Raw genomic sequence first — 17,833 nt, forward strand, 5'->3', positions numbered from 1 at the left:
CTATTTGGGCGTGGGAACCGGGCAACTTGTCGTTATCATATGATGATGCTCAGCTTGTTCAAACAACCCATGAGAAACAAACACATCATCACGCACGGGACTTGACTTGCCATTGTTTTCTTCATGTTTTCTTTCTTTAGTGAGAAGAAGGTGTAGATGGTGGAAGACCTACAGCACCATGAATATGTGAACCGCCTGCTTTAATAATTTTCGAAGAAATACACCGAAAGGGACCGGCTGCCATTTCTGCTCCGTTCAACAAAGACAATGAAATCGACGTCTAAGAAGCAAAATGTCTACAGCTCTTGACTAGTTACCTTCCTCTTGGTCTTTTTGTGTGTGCGTGTGTGTGTGTGTGGGGGGGGGGGGGGGGGGGGGTTTGATTCATTCTTACCTGATTCTGATGTAGGGTAGAATAATGCGACACTATGAATGCGAGGCAGCTCCAACGGTCGGCTTCAATTGAGAAAAAACTCGAGCTAGCTGGCTACGATGAAAATCGCTTACGCTCTTTCCACCGAGACATGGAAAGAAAAGGTAAATCGCATCATTAAACACCTATCCCTACAATACCCTTCATCTTATGCTAGCATTAATGCTCCGGTGGAGACAAATTCTTCCGCTCTAGACTTGACTATTTTTTATTTCTCTTTCGATGATGTAATCAATAGTTAAATACTTTCTCCATCCCGCAATGTATGTTGTTTTAGCATTTGTCCTAGTCAAACATTTTAAGTTTGACCATATTTATAGAAAAAATTCTAACATTCACGACACCAAATTGGTAGTATCATTAGATCCATTATCAACCATATATATTTTCATATTGTACACTAATTTTTCACACGACATAGTTTTGTAGAAATTAATGGTCAAAGTATCACCGTGGAGGCGTGTCAATGTCTGAAATTGCTTCATATTTTGAAATGGATGTAGTAGCAAAACATGATTCGATAGGGGGGGGATTCTACAATAACACAATGAGCAATATGTTGGAAATATGCCCTAGAGGCAATAATAAAAGCATTATTATTATATTTCCTTGTTCATGATAATTGTCTTTATTCATGCTATAATTGTGTTATCCGGAAATCGTAATACATGTGTGAATAACAGACACCAACATGTCCCTAGTGAGCCTCTAGTTGACTAGCTCGTTGATCAACAGATAGTCATGGTTTCCTGACTATGGACACTGGATGTCATTGATAACGAGATCACATCATTAGGAGAATGATGTGATGGACAAGACCCAATCCTAAACATAGCACAAGATCGTATAGTTCGTTTGCTAGAGTTTTCGAATGTCAAAGTATCTTTTCCTTAGACCATGAGATCGTGTAACTCCCGGATACCATAGGAGTGCTTTGGGTATGCCAAACGTCACAACGTAACTGGGTGACTATAAAGGTAGACTACGGGTATCTCCGAAAGTGTCTGTTGGGTGACATGGATCAAGACTGGGATTTGTCACTCCGTATGACGGAGAGGTATCACTGGGCCCACTCGGTAATGCATCATCATAATGAGCTCAGAGTGACCAAGTGTCTGGTCACGGGATCATGCATTACGGTACGAGTAAAGTGACTTGCTGGTAACGAGATTGAACGAGGTATTGGGATACCGACGATCGAATCTCGGGCAAGTAACATATTGATAGACAAAGGGAATAGCGTACGGGATTGATTGAATCCTCGACATCGTGGTTCATCCGATGAGATCATCGTGGAGCATGTGGGAGCCAACATGGGTATCCAGATCCCGCTGTTGGTTATTGACCGGAGAGTCATCTCGGTCATGTTTGCTTGTCTCCCGAACCCGTAGGGTCTACACACTTAAGGTTCGGTTACGCTAGGGTTGTAGGGATATGTATATGCAGTAACCCGAATGTTATTCGGAGTCCCGGATGAGATCCCGGACGTCACGAGGAGTTCCGGAATGGTCCGGAGGTAAAGATTTATATATGGGAAGTCCTGTTTCGGGCATCGGGACAAGTTTCGGGGTTATCGGTATTGTACCGGGACCACCGGAAGGGTCCCGGGGGTCCACCGGGTGGGTCCACCTGTCCCGGGGGGCCACATGGGCTGTAAGGGGGTGCGCCTTGGCCTAATGGGCCAAGGGCACCAGCCCCACATAGGCCCATGCGCCTAGGGTTTAAGGGGGGGAAGAGTCCTAGGAGGGTAAGGCACCTCCTAGGTGCCTTGGGGGGGAGGGAAACCCCCTTGGCCGCCGCACCCCCTAGGAGATTGGATCTCCTAGGGCCGGCCACCCCCCCTTGGCACCCCTATATATAGTGGGGGAGAGGAGGGACTTCATACCTGAACGCCTTGGCCTTTGGTTGCCTCCTTCTCCCTCCCCAACACCTCCTCCTCCTCCATAGTGCTTAGCGAAGCTCTGCCGGAGTACTGCAGCTCCATCAACACCACGCCGTCGTGCTGCTGCTGGTGCCATCTCCCTCAACCTCTCCTCCCTCCCTTGCTGGATCAAGAAGGAAGAGACGTGGCTGTTCCGTACGTGTGTTGAACGCGGAGGTGCCGTCCGTTCGGCGCTGGTCATCGGTGATTTGGATCACGTCGAGTATGACTACATCATCACCGTTCTTTTGAACGCTTCCGTGCGCGATCTACAAAGGTATGTAGATGCATCCAATCACTCGTTGCTAGATGAACTCCTAGATGATCTTGGTGAAACGAGTAGGAAAATTTTTGTTTTCTGCAACGTTCTCCAACAGTGGCATCATGAGCTAGGTCTATGCGTAGTTCTTCTTGCGCGAATAGAACACAATTTGTTGTGGGCGTAGATTTGTCAACTCTCTTCCCATTACTAGTCCTTTCTTGCTTCAGCGGTATTGTGGGATGAAGCGGCCCGGACCAACCTTACACGTACGCTTACGTGAGACCGGTTCCACCGACTAACATGCACTAGTTGCATAAGGTGGCTGGCGGGTGTCTGTCTCTCCTACTTTAGTTGGAGCGGAATCGATGAACAGGGTCCTTATGAAGGGTAAATAGAAGTTGACAAATCACGTTGTGGCTTTAACGTAGGTAAGAAAACGTTCTTGCTAGAACCCTAATTCAGCCACGTAAAACTTGCAACAACAATTAGAGGACGTCTAACTTGTTTTTGCAGCAAGTGGTTTGTGATATGATATGGCCAAAGTTGTGATGAATGATGAATGATCTATATGTGATGTATGAGATGTTCATGCTATTGTAATAGGATTCACGACTTGCATGTCGATGAGTATGACAACCGGCAGGAGCCATAGGAGTTGTCTTTATTCTTTTATATGACCTGCGTGTCATCGAGAAACGCCATGTAAATTACTTTACTTTATTGCTAAACGCGTTAGCCATAGTAGTAGAAGTAATAGTTGGCGAGCAACTTCATGGAGACACGATGATGGAGATCATGATGATGGAGATCATGGTGTCAAGCCGGTGACAAGATGATCATGGAGCCCCAAGATGGAAATCAAAGGAGCTATGTGATAATGGCCATATCATGTCACGTTTATTATTTGATTCCATGTGATGTTTATCATGTTTTGCATCTTATTTACTTAGAACGACGGTAGTAAATAAGGTGATCCCTCACACTAATTTCAAGAAGTGTTCCCCTAACTGTGCACCGTTGCGACAGTTCGCTGTTTCAAAACACCACGTGATGATCGGGTGTTTTATTCAGACGTTCACATACAACGGGTGTAAGACAGATTTACACATGCAAACACTTAGGTTGACTTGACGAGCCTAGCATGTACAGACATGGCCTCGGAACACAGAAGATCGAAAGGTCGAGCATGAGTCGTATAGAAGATACGATCAACATGAAGATGTTCACCGATGTTGACTAGTCCGTCTCACGTGATGATCGGACACGGTCTAGTTAACTCGGATCATGTAATACTTAGATGACTAGAGGGATGTCTAATCTAAGTGGGAGTTCACTAATAATTTGATTAGTTGAACTTAATTATCATGAACTTAGTCTAAAATCTTTGCAATATGTCTTGTAGATCAAATGGCCAACGTAGTCCTCAACTTCAACGCGTTCCTAGAGAAAACTAAGCTGAAAGACGATGGCAGCAACTATACGGACTGGGTCCGGAACCTGAGGATCATCCTCATAGCTGCCAAGAAAGATTATGTCCTACAAGCACCGCTTGGTAACGCACCTGTTCTCCCTGCGGAACAAGACGTTATGAACGCTTGGCAGGCACGTTCCGATGACTACTCCCTCGTTCAGTGCGGCATGCTTTACAGCCTAGAGCCGGGGCTCCAAAAGCGTTTTGAGAGACATGGAGCATATGAGATGTTCGAAGAGCTGAAAATGGTTTTCCAAGCTCATGCCCGGGTCGAGAGATATGAAGTCTCCGACAAATTCTTCAGCTGTAAGATGGAGGAAAACAGTTCTGTCAGTGAGCACATACTCACTATGTCTGGGTTGCATAACCGCTTGACTCAGCTGGGAGTTAATCTCCCGGATGATGCGGTCATTGACAGAATCCTCCAGTCGCTTCCACCAAGCTACAAGAGCTTTGTGATGAACTTCAATATGCAGGGGATGGAAAAGACCATTCCTGAAGTATTTGCTATGCTGAAATCAGCGGAGGTAGAAGTCAGGAAGGAACATCAAGTGTTGATGGTCAATAAAACCACTAAGTTCAAGAAAGGCAAGGGTAAAAAGAACTTCAAGAAGGACGGCAAGGAGGTTGCCGCGCCCGGCAAGCAAGCTGCCGGGAAGAAGCCAAAGAATGGACCCAAGCCCGAGACTGAGTGCTTTTATTGCAAGGGAAGCGGTCACTGGAAGCGGAACTGCCCTAAGTACTTAGCGGATAAGAAGGCCGGCAAAACAAAAGGTATATGTGATATACATGTAATTGATGTGTACCTTACTAGTGCCCGTAGTAGCTCCTGGGTATTTGATACCGGTGCAGTTGCTCACATTTGTAACTCAAAGCAGGGGCTGCGGAATAAGCGGAAACTGGCAAAGGACGAGGTGACGATGCGCGTCGGGAATGGTTCCAAGGTCAATGTGATCGCCGTCGGCACGCTACCTCTGCATCTCCCTTCGGGATTAGTTTTAAACCTTAATAATTGTTATTTAGTGCCAGCTTTGAGCATGAACATTGTATCGGGATCTCGTTTAATTCGAGATGGCTACTCTTTTAAATCTGAGAATAATGGTTGTTCCATTTTTATGAGAGATATGTTTTATGGTCATGCTCCTATGGTGAATGGTTTATTCTTTATGAATCTCGAACGTGATGCTACACATGTTCATAATGTGAGTACCAAAAGAAGTAAGGTTGATAATGATAGTCCCACATACTTGTGGCACTGCCGCCTTGGTCACATAGGTGTCAAACGCATGAAGAAGCTCCATGCTGATGGACTTTTAGAGTCTCTTGATTATGAATCATTTGACACGTGCGAACCATGCCTTATGGGTAAAATGACCAAGACTCCGTTCTCAGGAACAATGGAGCGAGCAACCGACTTATTGGAAATCATACATACCGATGTGTGCGGTCCAATGAGTGTTGAGGCTCGCGGTGGCTATCGTTATGTTCTCACCCTCACTGATGATTTAAGTAGGTATGGGTATATCTACTTAATGAAACACAAGTCTGAAACCTTTAAAAAGTTCAAGGAATTTCAGAGTGAGGTTGAAAATCAACGTGACAGGAAAATCAAGTTTCTGCGATCAGATCATGGAGGAGAATACTTGAGTCACGAGTTTGGCACACACTTAAGAAAATGTGGAATAGTTTCACAACTCACGCCGCCTGGAACACCTCAGCGTAATGGTGTGTCCGAACGTCGTAATCGCACTCTATTAGATATGGTGCGATCTATGATGTCTCTTACCGATTTACCGCTTTCCTTTTGGGGCTATGCTTTAGAGACCGCCGCATTCACTTTAAATAGGGCTCCGTCGAAATCCGTTGAGACGACACCGTATGAATTATGGTTTGGGAAGAAACCTAAGCTGTCGTTTCTAAAAGTTTGGGGATGCGATGCTTATGTCAAGAAACTTCAACCTGAAAAGCTCGAACCCAAATCGAAAAAATGTGTCTTCATAGGATACCCAAAAGAAACTATTGGGTACACCTTCTACCTCAGATCCGAAGGCAAGATCTTTGTTGCCAAGAATGGGTCCTTTCTGGAGAAAGAGTTTCTCTCGAAAGAAGTAAGTGGGAGGAAAGTAGAGCTTGATGAAGTATTACCTCTTGAACCGGAAAATGGCGCAACTCAAGAAAATGTTCCTGAGGTGCCTGCACCGACTAGAGAGGAAGTTAATGACAATGATCAAGATACTTCTGATCAAGCCCCTACTGAAATTCGAAGGTCCACAAGGACACGTTCCGCACCAGAGTGGTACGGCAACCCTGTCTTGGAAATCATGTTGTTAGACAACGGTGAACCTTCGAACTATGAAGAAGCGATGGCGGGCCCGGATTCCGACAAATGGCTAGAAGCCATGAAATCCGAGATAGGATCCATGTATGAAAACAAAGTATGGACTTTGACTGACTTGCCCGTTGAGCGGCAAGCCATAGAAAATAAATGGATCTTTAAGAGGAAGACAGACGCGGATGGTAATGTGACCATCTATAAAGCTCGGCTTGTCGCTAAGGGTTATCGACAAGTTCAAGGGGTTGACTACGATGAGACTTTCTCACCGGTAGCGAAGCTGAAGTCCGTCCGAATCATGTTAGCAATTGCCGCATTCTATGATTACGAAATATGGCAAATGGACGTCAAAACGGCATTCCTTAATGGTTTCCTTAAGGAAGAATTGTATATGATGCAGCCGGAAGGTTTTGTCGATCCTAAGAATGCTGACAAAGTGTGCAAGCTCCAACGCTCGATTTATGGGCTGGTGCAAGCATCTCGGAGTTGGAACATTCGCTTTGATGAGATGATCAAAGCGTTTGGGTTTACACAGACTTATGGAGAAGCCTGCGTTTACAAGAAAGTGAGTGGGAGCTCTGTAGCATTTCTCATATTATATGTAGATGACATACTTTGATGGGAAATGATATAGAACTCTTGGACAGCATCAAGGCCTACTTGAATAAAAGTTTTTCAATGAAGGACCTTGGAGAAGCTGCTTATATATTAGGCATCAAAATCTATAGAGATAGATCAAGACGCCTCATAGGTCTTTCACAAAGCACATACCTTGATAAGATATTGAAGAAGTTCAATATGGATCAATCCAAGAAGGGGTTCTTGCCTGTGTTGCAAGGTATGAAATTGAGCTCAGCTCAATGTCCGACCACGGCAGAAGATATAGAAGAGATGAGCGTCATCCCCTATGCCTCAGCCATAGGTTCTATTATGTATGCCATGCTGTGTACCAGACCTGATGTTAACCTTGCCGTCAGTTTGGTAGGAACGTACCAAAGTAATCCCGGCAAGGAACACTGGACAGCGGTCAAGAATATCCTGAAGTACCTGAAAAGGACTAAGGAAATGTTTCTCGTTTATGGAGGTCACGAAGAGCTCGTCGTAAAGGGTTACGTCGACGCTAGCTTCGACACAGATCTGGATGACTCTAAGTCACAAACCGGATACGTGTATATTTTGAATGGTGGGGCAGTAAGCTGGTGCAGTTGCAAGCAAAGCGCCGTGGCGGGATCTACATGTGAAGCGGAGTACATGGCAGCCTCGGAGGCAGCACATGAAGCAATATGGGTGAAGGAGTTCATCACCGACCTAGGAGTCATACCCAATGCGTCGGGGCCGATCAATCTCTTCTGTGACAACACCGGAGCTATTGCACTTGCCAAGGATCCCAGGTTTCACAAGAAGACAAGGCACATCAAGCGTCGCTTCAACTCCATTCGTGAAAATGTTCAAGATGGAGACATAGAGATTTGTAAAGTACATACGGACCTGAATGTAGCAGATCCGTTGACTAAACCTCTCCCTAGAGCAAAACATGATCAACACCAGAATTCCATGGGTGTTCGATTCATCACAATGTAACTAGATTATTGACTCTAGTGCAAGTGGGAGACTGTTGGAAATATGCCCTAGAGGCAATAATAAAAGCATTATTATTATATTTCCTTGTTCATGATAATTGTCTTTATTCATGCTATAATTGTGTTATCCGGAAATCGTAATACATGTGTGAATAACAGACACCAACATGTCCCTAGTGAGCCTCTAGTTGACTAGCTCGTTGATCAACAGATAGTCATGGTTTCCTGACTATGGACACTGGATGTCATTGATAACGAGATCACATCATTAGGAGAATGATGTGATGGACAAGACCCAATCCTAAACATAGCACAAGATCGTATAGTTCGTTTGCTAGAGTTTTCCAATGTCAAAGTATCTTTTCCTTAGACCATGAGATCGTGTAACTCCCGGATACCGTAGGAGTGCTTTGGGTATGCCAAACGTCACAACGTAACTGGGTGACTATAAAGGTAGACTACGGGTATCTCCGAAAGTGTCTGTTGGGTGACATGGATCAAGACTGGGATTTGTCACTCCGTATGACGGAGAGGTATCACTGGGCCCACTCGGTAATGCATCATCATAATGAGCTCAGAGTGACCAAGTGTCTGGTCACGGGATCATGCATTACGGTACGAGTAAAGTGACTTGCTGGTAACGAGATTGAACGAGGTATTGGGATACCGACGATCGAATCTCGGGCAAGTAACATATCGATAGACAAAGGGAATAGCGTACGGGATTGATTGAATCCTCGACATCGTGGTTCATCCGATGAGATCATCGTGGAGCATGTGGGAGCCAACATGGGTATCCAGATCCCGCTGTTGGTTATTGACCGGAGAGTCATCTCGGTCATGTTTGCTTGTCTCCCGAACCCGTAGGGTCTACACACTTAAGGTTCGGTTACGCTAGGGTTGTAGGGATATGTATATGCAGTAACCCGAATGTTATTCGGAGTCCTGGATGAGATCCCGGACGTCACGAGGAGTTCCGGAATGGTCCGGAGGTAAAGATTTATATATGGGAAGTCCTGTTTCGGGCATCGGGACAAGTTTCGGGGTTATCGGTATTGTACCGGGACCACCGGAAGGGTCCCGGGGGTCCACCGGGTGGGTCCACCTGTCCCGGGGGGCCACATGGGCTGTAAGGGGGTGCGCCTTGGCCTAATGGGCCAAGGGCACCAGCCCCACATAGGCCCATGCGCCTAGGGTTTAAGGGGGGAAGAGTCCTAGGAGGGTAAGGCACCTCCTAGGTGCCTTGGGGGGGAGGGAAACCCCCTTGGCCGCCGCACCCCCTAGGAGATTGGATCTCCTAGGGCCGGCCACCCCCCCTTGGCACCCCTATATATAGTGGGGGAGAGGAGGGACTTCATACCTGAACGCCTTGGCCTTTGGTTGCCTCCTTCTCCCTCCCCAACACCTCCTCCTCCTCCATAGTGCTTAGCGAAGCTCTGCCGGAGTACTGCAGCTCCATCAACACCACGCCGTCGTGCTGCTGCTGGTGCCATCTCCCTCAACCTCTCCTCCCTCCCTTGCTGGATCAAGAAGGAAGAGACGTGGCTGTTCCGTACGTGTGTTGAACGCGGAGGTGCCGTCCGTTCGGCGCTGGTCATCGGTGATTTGGATCACGTCGAGTACGACTACATCATCACCGTTCTTTTGAACGCTTCCGTGCGCGATCTACAAAGGTATGTAGATGCATCCAATCACTCGTTGCTAGATGAACTCCTAGATGATCTTGGTGAAACGAGTAGGAAATTTTTTGTTTTCTGCAACGTTCTCCAGCACAACAGGGTATCTTTCTGACCACCTTCTTCAATAAAAAAATGAGGTGGTTGCTACTATGCTCTAAACAACATCTGCCTTTTTCCACAATGTCGCCCTATCCTTCACCGATGATGGCGAGCTTTGGCTCAATATTAGACTTCTTGGTACATGGGAGGTGAAATGTGCACACATGCATGGCCACCCTCAAGTTATGATATTGGATGTTTGTGCGTAGTTTTTTTTTTTTTTTGAGAAAGGGTGGGTTTATGTGTAGTACTCCCTCCGTTCTAGTTCCACAATGTGGTGCGTATAGATTTCTGCAAACTTTGACCACGTTTATACAAAAAAAATATCTATATTTATAATATCAAATATGTAAAACATGAAACTGTGTCTTATGATGAATCTAATGATATATGTTTGGCATACTAGATGTAAATATTTCTCTCGATAAACTTGGTCAAAATTTGTGAGGTTTGACTTTTCAAAAAAATTATATACACCACATGATGGAATGGAGGGAGTATATAGTTGTAAACATGATATTGGGTGTATATATTGTTAACTATATTTCTGCTTTTGTAATAGATTCTCATTGACCCTGTAAACCTGGAAAGCTGGCCTCTCAACATCGGGCGACAGAGTGCTTGTTTTGATTTAAAAAGAACGAGCTGACTATTTGGGCGTGGGAACCGGGCAACTTGTCGTTATCATATGATGATGCTCAGCTTGTTCAAACAACCCATGACAAACAAACACATCATCATGCACGGGACTTGACTTGCCATTGTTTTCTTTCTTTACTGAGAAGAAGATGTGGATGGTGGAAGACCTACAGCACCATGAATATGTGAACCGCCTGCTCTAATAATTTTAGAAAAAATACACCGAAAGGGACCGGCTGCCATTTCTGCTCCGTTCAACAAAGACAAAGAAAACGACGTCTAAGAAGCAAAATATCTACAGCAAGCCACGAGACTTGACTAGTTACCTTCCTCTTGGTCGTTTTTCTTTTCGGGGGAATTTTGATTCATTCTGACTTGATTTGATGTTGGGTAGAATATTGCGACACCATGAACGCGAGGCAGCTCCAACGGCCGGCTTCAATTGAGAAAAAACCCGAGCCAGCTAGCTATGATGAAAATTGCTTACACTCCTTTTTCCACTGAGGCATGAAAAGAAAAGGAAAACCGCATCCTCCAACACTTATCTCTGGAATACCCTTCGTCTATATGCTAATATTAATTCTTGGGTGGAGACAGATTCTTCCACTCCAGACTTGACTATTTTTTGTTTCTCTATGGATGATGTAATCCATAGTTAAATACTTCCTCCAACCCACAATGTAACTTGCTTTAGCATTTGTCCTAGTCAAACCTTTTAAGTTTGACCATGTTTGTAGAAAAAAAATTCTAACATTTATGACACCAAATTAGTAGTATCACTAGATCCATTGTCAACCATGTATATTTTATATGGTAAACTAATTTTTATTTCACACATCATATATTTATAGAAATTAATGGTCAAAGTATCACCGTGGAGACCATCTCATTATCAGAAATTGATTTATATTTTTGAAATTGATGTAATAGTAAACACGATTCGATAGGGGGGAAAATTCTACAATAACACAATGAGCAATAGGGTATCTTCCTGACCACCTTCTTCAATAAAAGAAATGAGGTGGCTGCTAGTAAGCTCTAAACAACTTCTGCTTTTTCCCACCGAAGATAATGAAGGGACATGATGCCAAAGAGGGTTGATATGTCATCTTTCACCTAGCCGCATGCTTTTTTGTAAGTTTGATTCATTCCTGACAATGAAAGAAAATCACATCATCGGACACCTATACCGCTAGACTAATTAATGTAAGTGGAGTGTGCTCGAGACTTGACTTGTCAAGGTTTTATTGTTATTTCTTTCAACTTTGTAATCCATGGGTAAATAATGAACCCGGTTTTGATAGGGGTGGAGTTCTATAACACCATCAAACAGTGGGGTGTCTGTGTCTCCCCGACCAATGACTTACATAAATAAAAAAATTCAGAAAATAATACTACATACGACCTCTCTCGAGTTTACTAGACCCACATGTTAGACCAATAAATATGAGTTGTGTGCTCCAAAAAATGTATCACTGAAAACTTCTTTTGAATACAAATTTAGTAGTACTTTTTATGACATTTTTTTGTTGGTCAAATTGGTTGGCCTCAAAATATATGGAGCCTTTGTAAACCTGAAAGGAGGGAGTAACCACACAATGAAATTGAATTCGATGGGGTAGTATTTTGCAGCAAACCCCGAGCAATCAGATGTCCACCTGACAACTGAAAACGACTTTAACAATAAAAATGATACCTTGAAAAGACATAGTAATGAAGTGTGCAATAAAAAATTATAGATTGGGAGCCTCTTGAATGACCCTAGCTTTATTACGCAAAAGAATGATCCTACCTTTTTCGAAAAGGAGGATGACCTCATGCCTCTGCATCGATTGATGCACATATCAATACTATGCTAGTCAAAGCCAAGTATCGTTGCCAATAAATTGGCTTATAAAAAATAAAGAAAACCCAAGACCATCCAATTTGGACATGCCTTGCAGTAGTCTCTCCACAATCCTACCACGAACCCTATGACCATGGACCATATTCCACCGGTCGAATGACATGTGCCGACATAATGAAAAGTTCGCTACTCCTAGACAAAGCACTCAAGAAGGGATCACAATACGTGGGCCAATGTTGATGGGCCCAACCAAAAGTCGAACTTGGAATTCTCTTTCCCAGAGCCTAGCCTCGAACCTACACCTTCAACAAGTGCATGCCGCACGCATGTCGACATTGCCTGATCTAGCAGGAGATGCGAGATAATAGCAGGAGATGCGAGATAATAGGCTTTCACTGAGATAGTGTGCATACTTGATGTCAAAACCATCATTTCTAGCACCTCTCTACAGACTGACGCCTTCTCGCTAACCGGATCCTGGCACTAATAGACCTCAATGCTTGCCCGTGTCGATGGAGAAAACACTAGAAGCAGCTTCAAGACCTCGCAGATCGTCTCCGACCATAATATCGTTACCTTCAATCCTCGTTGTTGGGAGAGGGAGGGGTGGTGGACAAAGGGTTATGACCAGATCAAAAAATCCCAAAATCGTGCAATGCCCAATAAATGGCCATCGCTGCATCCACCTCGTCTTGGGACGGCCTGGCCCAACATCCTACTGGGGCACAGCCGTGAAAGGCTACTGGCTCGATCCCATCGCCATCGAGACACCTCCATGTCCATGCCTAGATGTGCACGTTGACCGCTGGTCCGAGAGCCCGACTACCGCCATTGTCAACCCCAGGACTTCATGTCGCACCATCGGCCTCCCCCACCATGTTAGTGAGGGACACCACCACTAGATTGATCCATGTCGGACCGCCTCTCCCAAAACCGCCATTGTTCCGTGTGAAGCGCATCGGTCAGGCCCGCCTCGGTGTTTTCCAAGAGAACTAGGCCCTGCTGCCACCGTTAGCCATGCAAGCTTCACTCATCAACATCCTATGGTGGTGGTGAGGGTAGCGAGGGGGGGGGGAGGAAGATAGGGACAACGGTTAGGGTTTTGCCCGTACCATCCCTAATGATGATGCGAGCGACCCATTCGTGTGTTTTGACGGTTAGATCTTCAAATGGACCTACCTTTATACTGAACTACATAATTTTGCCCCCTTTTCATACCTTGACTATAGATGAGCACTACATTTGAATGATCCATATCTACGACCAAGGCATCATAGTGGTTAAACATTTGTCGGTGTCAGATTTAGAAAAGAGTGCCAAGCATGGTTAATGTCAACAGAAAATGTGTTCACAGATATAAAATAAGCCCACGGAAGATTTTAAACGTCATATCGTTATAAAAAACTGGTATAAATCCAGGAATTCACAAATTTTCCTTCCCTAGATAGAGAGTAAAGAATATTCTAAGGGTGTTCCCTAAATTAATTTTGTGTGGATCATCGAACTAATAATAGTTCCATAGTAAGGATTAATAATAAAGAACAATGCAAATGATTGACCTGCAACTTCCACTGTTGGAAATTAAAGATTCGAAGATGTCTAAACAGAGAAATAAACAAAGTGAAAGAAAAGCAAGATCAGATCAGATCGGCAGAGCCGTAGAAGATAGGCGAGGAGCAAAGCAAGCCGTCAGCTAGTGTTTCCATCTGTTTCCCTCGCCTCTAATAACCTACTATTTGGCACCGGTAGGTAGGGGAACCACAAATTAACATCGAATTATTATTTAAGTTTCTTCTATGCTACTCCATCTGTCCTAGAATATAAAAACGTTTTTGACACTATACTAGTGTTAAAAACGTTCTTATATTTTGGGATGGAGGGAGTAGGTTGTTGTATCCTTGGTGGCGATATGTCTCGACTGTGGAGGCGGAGTCGTGCAGAATAAAAGTCTCGCGGCTCTATCCCCCCATCCTAGTGTGGTCATTGTGGCCGACAGAACCATTACAATGTTTCATTTCTTTTGTGTCCCCGGTCCTCTTCCCTGACAATACGGCAACAAAGTATCCTTTGGACATCCTGCCATTTAGGGCGTTTGTCCCCGCCATAGTGTGTTCATCGATCTCAAGTGCTCAGCTGGTGATATGGGTAGCTCATGCGGCTCTTCAAAACGTTTGAGATTGGTCTGGGCAGGCAGGTGCAGGTTTGGTCTTCTGCAGTATCTTCTAAACATTTTATTAGGGCTTTGTGTTGTTCCTGTCTGCCAAGAGAATGTGTGAGTTTTCGACCATGACAACTTTCGTGCTGAAGAGCAGCTGGAGAAGCTACCTGCTTTTATAGTGTGCGTCTGTTTTTCTAAATATAATAGCGAAAGTTCAAACTAATATATTTGTTGAACCGAGCGCCAATAACTTTGCAGTTCTTGCACCAATATCTTTTTTTTTTGCGAATACGTGCACCAATATCTTTGAAACTACATCATATGTTGATATATTTTGAAAACATATTGACCCTTTTTTTTCACCCCCCAAAAGATGACCCTATTTTTCTAGTGTGGCTGCTTCTACGCTGTAGGTGTCGTGATCGTATGCCGAAGTGCCTGTGTTGGCAACAGGCGCTACACCGAATGTTGTGTTCAGCGAATCCGTTCTGTGACCTATGTACCCCTTTCATTGTTTATGTGAATGTTGACGCCCCGAATGCTCTGTGAGCCGGTGTAGCTGGTAAGTGGTAACACGCGCCATTCCGAATGCTTCCTTGACACATTGTGGTCAAAACTGGAGGAGAAACAAAGAAATCCGCACAAAAAACATCCGTCCACAAAAAACCAACCCTCCACGGGATAAGTGCCAGCGCGAGTGGTTCCCAACTTAAACAGGCAGGTGGGTAAAGAAGAACCGGTGTAAGAATTTAACAAATGAATGCTCCCTCCGTTCCAAAATAAGTGTGTCAATTTTGTGCGTACTAAAGTTAGTACATATAGTTGACACATTTATTTTGAGATGAAGGGAGTATAATAATATGTGGTATGTTATCTGAACATTTGATCAAACAAATAAGTATAGTACGTAGCAACAAACAAATGGCGTTCAACTACTAGCTGTTGAGGACAATGACAAATATGAAATAATAGGCAAAGGAAGGACTTTTTCTTCTTGACGATTGAAGTAAGCTACGTACGTGGCCTTCAAATTTCTGGACAATGACAAATAATATGAAATAATAGGCAAAGGATCGACTCGTACAACACACGCAGATGAAAGTGACGTACCCACAAGCCACCCTTCCCTCCATTTCTGCATCTTGTCAAGCAGAATAATCTATCTATGGCCTACCATGGATCGGAGCATCTACCCTCCTGTCTTCCTCCTCCTCCTCTCCCATGCCCCAAACAACCTCGCATCCTCCACCACGGTCACCGGTGGATTTGTCTACTCCGGCTTCTCCAGCACTGATGGCACGGCCACGGTCACACCAGACGGGGTTCTCACGCTGACCAGTGGCGCCGTTCGCAAGGGCCACGCGTTCTACCCGACTCCATGGCGGTTCCGAGGCAAGTCCACCTTCTCGGCCACCTTTGTGTTCGGCATGGTCCCCGTCTCCCCTGATGCCAACCAGTGCACTGATGGCATGGCTTTCCTGATATCTCCGAGCAAGGACTTCTCAGGTGCACACCACTCCCAATACCTGGGACTCCTCAACAAAACAAACGATGGAAAAGCAAGCAACCGCCTATTTGCAGTCAAGCTCGATAGCAGCCAGAATATGGAGTTCGAGGACGTCGATGACAACCATGTCGGCATTGACGTCAATAGCCTCACCTCCATCAAGTCGCAACCGGCTGGCTTCTACGACGATGACACCAACGTCTTCACAAGCTTGTCCCTCGTTAGCCGCAGGGACACGATGCAGGTGTGGGTGGATTATGATGGAGACACCGCGCGGATCAGCGTGACCTTGGCTCCCCTCAAGGTGTCCAAACCGTCGAGGCCGCTAGTCTCGGCTACCTACAACCTCTCAAAGGTGTTGCAAGATGAGTGGTCCTACGTCAGATTTTCGGCTTCCACCGGTCCGATCGACTCACTCTATTGTGTGCTTGGTTGGAGCTGGGCATAGACCGCCCCGCTCTGGACATCGACATCACCAAGCTGCCAAAGCTACCTCGGATTGGCACAAAACCTCATCAGACGTCCAAAGTGTTGAAGATCGTCCTGCCAATAGCCACTGCCACATTCATCTTTATTGTGGGAACATGTATGGTTGTATCAGTGCGGAGGCGAATGAGGTATGCTGAGCTACATGAAGATTGGGAGGATGAGTTTGGGCCACATCGGTTCTCCTACAAGGATTTATTCGATGCCACACAAGGATTTCACAGCAAGACTCTACTTGGCCACGGTGGGTTTGGGAAAGTGTACAAAGGTGTTCTTCCGGTCTCTAGATTGGAGGTTGCCGTGAAGAGGGTGTCCCATGAGTCAAAGCAAGGAATGAAGGAGTTCATCGCCGAGATTGTTAGCATCGGTCGTCTCCGTCACCGCAACATCGTCCAGTTACTCGGTTACTGTAGGAGAAGGGGTGAACTCCTGTTGGTTTATGACTATATGTCAAATGGTAGCCTTGACAGGTATCTACATATCCAAGGACAAGGAGAGGATGATAAACCCATTCTAGATTGGGCTCGGAGATTTGAAGTCATCAGAGGTGTTGCGTCTGGCTTATTCTACCTTCATGAGAGGTGGGAGAAAGTTGTTATCCACCGAGACATTAAAGCAAGCAATGTGCTTCTTGATAGTGAAATGAACGGGCGCCTAGGTGATTTTGGCCTCTCGAGGTTGTATGACCATGGCACCGATCCACAAACAACACGTATTGTCGGCACCATGGGATATTTTGCTCCGGAGCTTGCGCGCACCGGTAAGGCAACACCTCTAACAGATGTGTATTCATTTGGCATTTTCATTCTTGAGGTAACTTGTGGACGAAGGCCTATTATCAGCAACAATCACAACCATGTAGAGGTAGAAGATGATCGTTCAGAGATACTAATTGACTGGGTTGTCGAGCATTGGCGCAAAGGGTCACTCACAGACACACTTGACAGAAGACTACAAGGCAGCAACTGCAACCCTGATGAGGTATGTCTAGCGTTAAAGCTAGGATTGTTGTGTGCACATCCATTTGCCAATGTAAGGCCCAGTATGCGGCAAGTCATGCAATACCTCGACGGTGAGACGCGGCTCCCAGAGTTGACGCCGATAAACTTTAGTTATAGCATGATAGCCGTAATGCAGAATGAAGGTTTTAGCCAGTACACATGCAGCAATGGAACGATGACCTCCACCCTCTCAAGTGGAAGATGATCGCTAGTTAAGATTCGGCTGCCATCTCTGCTTCTTCTCAGTTCTCAGCTTGACTTGAATATATATGGGTAATACTTGTAAACAGTTCTAGAGTTTCTACTTTTGTGAAATTAAAAGGAGTGCCAGGGAGTGTATAAGCTAACCCAGTCAGGGTACCAGGTGAAGAATTAACAAATCGTTGCAGTCTATCCAGGCTTTGAATGTTTAGAAGAAT

At 45.1% G+C, this 17,833-nt stretch overlaps 1 pseudogene; it reads left to right on the forward strand.

The window, feature by feature from the left end:
• Positions 1–15,595: 15,595 nt before the first annotated feature.
• Positions 15,596–17,619, forward strand: LOC123150006 (L-type lectin-domain containing receptor kinase SIT2-like; annotated as a pseudogene).
• Positions 17,620–17,833: the final 214 nt, after the last annotated feature.

The sequence above is a fragment of the Triticum aestivum genome, chromosome 7A (genome assembly GCF_018294505.1).
Source record: "Triticum aestivum cultivar Chinese Spring chromosome 7A, IWGSC CS RefSeq v2.1, whole genome shotgun sequence".
Lineage (NCBI taxonomy): Eukaryota > Viridiplantae > Streptophyta > Magnoliopsida > Poales > Poaceae > Triticum > Triticum aestivum.